Here is a 4,183-nt window from a genome sequence, read left to right on the forward strand (position 1 = left end):
CCACTGCTATTGTCAATGTGTGAAGCTCAGCTCACACAGAAGTCATATTCAAACCAAGCAACTTTCTGTTGGTCATTATGGAAAATTCATGTGACCAACTTGAACTTGATGTGAAATCTACGTGAACAAATCTTTCACCGTCAAGCAGAAATCCAGATTGCATAGATTCCTATTGAAATGACTCGATTTCAGCCATGATAATTTGCAGAACAACAGTAAATGTGACCAAAGAACATGCCAATGAAAACTACTACAAAATGTCAAGATTTTGAAGTGAATAATGACATTATGGTGAGTAAATGATGACAGCATTTTCATTTTTAGATGCACTATCCCTTTAAATACACCTCATTCTGATCATTTAAAGGAACAGTTCACCCAACAGTTAGATTTGTCATTATTGTGATACACTTTGAGAACATACACGTTTTTTGGTGAACTATTCCTTTAAGCACAGTGGTTCAGCTCCCCCTTCATCTCCTCCAGCCAATGAAACCTGTGTGATGAATGTGAGAAGACTGTTAGTATGTGTCCCTATCAGAGCCAGTGTAATGGAGCACAGAGAGCCAAATGACTGTCTCTGCGTGTGGAGGAACTCAGCAGTGGCTTGGCACTCAATCTGAGTGATGCCAAATAGAGCCCTTAAACTAATAGTGGTATTGTTTTGTCTTCGGCCTCATCTGTTTTCTCAGTACGAGTCGAGATGCTATAAGCTACAACAGAGCTGCAATTGATACTGCACACCCACTGCAAAGTAATTTAGGCAGTGATATTAATTAACATGTCATGAAGGGTGAAGGTCAACCCCTCTTCAACCAACGGACCTTTATCATCACCACCTCCTGCACACCTCACACCCTGTGTCCTTTTTAAAGTGTCCCTATGCTATTTTAAAGGTTCCTAATGTTGTTTTGGAGGTCTCCTACAATAGTTTTACATGCATCCAAGGTCAAAAAACACTTTAGTTTTTTTCAGAATTTACATTTCACATCACCTCATTTGCCAAAGTGTTCGTTCAAAGGTTCAGTCTCTCTAAACCCCTCCTTTCCGTGAGCCTACTCTGCTCTGATTGGTCAGACGGCCCGATCTGTTGTGATTGGTCGTGACAGCACGTGTCGAACACAAAACGCCTATTAGCATATCCGAATTTCATCTCTGGAGGCTTCTTCAGTGCTTGATACACAGTGATAGAAACAGTAAAAATGTTCAAAATTCCAGCATAAGTCCTCATTCCTTTCGAATTGCATGCAAAATGGATTTGCTTTCCGCGACACTAGAAACAGCGTCTTCTTTCGACAACATGGACCAAACTCTTCCAGGCCTCATCTACTACTAGGCGGGTCAGAGTAGATGTTGTTAGCAGGCAGCCAATGAAGACCATAGGCTAGTATTATGCTAATTTGTTACATTGTTACAGTAGGTATGTAACAGGAAGTGAGACTGGTATGTCTGACAACTTGTTTCGGCAGTTCAGAATTGATTCTTTCTTTTAGGAGACAAAAACTTTATTTGTCATACACTTTGATCTTTGAAACTTTGCAGACCTTTTGGATTCACAAACAGCTATATAACATGTGGCATGAAAGGTTATATTCGAAAAAGCATAAAGCGGCACTTTAAGGCAATCCAAATGCTTAACATTATGCTTATGCCCTCATCTTAATCACCGTTTCTTCAACATGTTCCTCTTTGCTCTCCACCATCTCTGTAACATACCCTCCCCCTCTTTTTTCTGACCTAGATTTAGCAGTTGATCCGGACTGGAAGGTTAACCCCTAGAGGGAGCACCTTGTCAGTCCTCCACCCCATCAGTTCACACACAAAGGGCACCCATTGTCACTTCACATTTCCAGGCTTTCCCTGCCTTACTGTCGGTTTCATTGTAATGGTCACTCTTCCAGTCTCACCTTTGGCCAAGCACAGGTAAGGAAATCACCTCAGAAACATCAGTCAAACAAGATTTCAAAATCTTGAGATGTAAGAAATGAGCATTGCGCGCTAATTCAAATCTTAATGCACATTCCTACACTGTAAACCCTGATAAGTTGGCAGAACTCAAAGAATTTGAAGCAATCAGTTGCCTCACATTTTTTAAGCTCACAAACTTAAAATTTTGATTTTGTACCACACAAACATGTTAATTGCAAATTGATTGAAATGTTGACTAAACCGAGTCATACAATTTGATCGCATAAACATCATGTAACTCAAAACGTTTACAATAAGCTGCTACCTAGCAATAGCACACTTGAATGTGCCAATATAACTAACAAAGAGACTTTCTCTATACTTTTGCATGTACTTAAGTACAATTAACTTTAAGTAATACTTGAGTGAAATAAACTCTGTTGGGTTAATAGTGTGGTCTTTACTGTGGACGATTTATTAGCGCACGTTCGTTTTTGTAATCTTTGCTCAAATTGAAATAACGTGTTCTTCTTCTGAAATGATTTAAAAAGGTCAATTTATATTCAAATACATTTCTGTTCGTTTTGTACTGCGGTGCTGCGACCACAGTTTTTACACTTTCCAATAATGTTCCATGTGTTAACATTAGTTAACATGAACCAACAATGAAAAACACTTCAAAAGCATGTATGATGTTAATTTCAAGGAAGACAAAAATCGAAAGGGGTCTTTACGGTACACTGTAAAAAAAATTGCTGTAGTTATGCAGCTGTTTGCCAGTAACTTACTGTAGATTTAAATTGATGTATATTTACTGGCAACAGTTTGTTCAAAGTTAAATGAACATTAAACATTAACAAGTCTTTGTCTTTACAGAATAAAATTATAAAATAACAATCTAATGCAAAGCATTCTGGGAACCAGAAATCTTCATCAACCTTTTTCTGTTTTTTTCCTTCAGATTTTGGTTCCCAGAATGCTTTGCATGAGGCTGTTATTTTAGTTTTATTCTGTAAAGATAAAGACTTGTTAATGTTTAATGTTCATTTAACTTTGAACAAACTGTTGCCAGTAAATAACATCAATTTAAAACTACAGTAAGTTACTGGCAAGCAGCTGCCAGTAATACTGTAATTTCTACAGATTTTTTTTACAGTGTACCTATAAGGACTTTGCTCAGAACAAAGCTCTCTCTCAGCTCTCCACCTCAACTAAACTAGCGTATGTTTCATAACTAGCTAGTTTTAAAACAGCTTAAAAAGGAGCCTGCTTGCCATCTATGTAACGCACAGCGTGAGTGAGTGGTGCCAGGAGGAGAGCTTAGGTTGGTTATGGCCCTCCCAGGGGTCAGCACCCATCATGCACCGGACCCTAATGCTGCTGATGAGAGAAAGACCGCCCTGCAGGCCTGTAGTCCCTCGAGGAGTGGGCATTCAGCATCAACATAACCTGAGCCGACAGAACAAACACACACACAAAAGCTAGAACATGTACACTCACATAGACACAGGACAGGAACCTGACACATACAGACACACAAGCACAAAGACACACACATATCAAAACACGTACTGCAAGACAAGTCCAATATTACATGACACATAAACAAGCAGGTTTCTCACTAAAGAAACTCCTCATGCACAGGAGCACAATGAGATTCATGTTGCACACACAGGAAAGTACACTTTGAAATAGCATTGTATGATTGGTTTCCATGTGTATACAAGACTTTCCATTGACATAATGATTTTTATACTGTCCCTTAACCATATCCCTACCCCTAAATACAACCCTCCCAGAAAACATTCTGCATTTTTACAGTTTCAGAAAACATAATTTAGTATGATTTAGAAGCTGGTTTCCTCTTGGGGACCAAAAAAATGACAAGGTCAAAAATGATTGGTTTTACTATCTTTGTGGGGACATTTTGGTCCCCATAATGTAGGGTTTACCAAGGCACAAGCTGAAAGATCATGCTCATCATAAAGCAAGACATCAAAATTGACTTGTGCTCTTGTCAGCAGTGTCTGTGAACATGCCCATGGAGCTTGCACGCTGGTCTCATGCAAACTAACAGCCCTCAAATTAGCACAGTCTTTCCTCACCTTCCCTCAGTACAGCTGCCGTGTGTTAAGCAGAAGGATGCAAAGTCCCGCCAGCACCTTCTTCAGGTGTGCTGTACATCAGAGGTGCTGCAAAACACACCTCCGTCAGAATTCCCATGAGGGTCTGTAAATATGTCACATCAAAAAAGCAACAGAAGACCTAATAAGAC

This window comes from Rhinichthys klamathensis, unplaced genomic scaffold, assembly GCF_029890125.1.
Source record: "Rhinichthys klamathensis goyatoka isolate OS25496 unplaced genomic scaffold, OSU_Roscu_1.1 h1tg000121l_1, whole genome shotgun sequence".
NCBI lineage: Eukaryota > Metazoa > Chordata > Actinopteri > Cypriniformes > Leuciscidae > Rhinichthys > Rhinichthys klamathensis.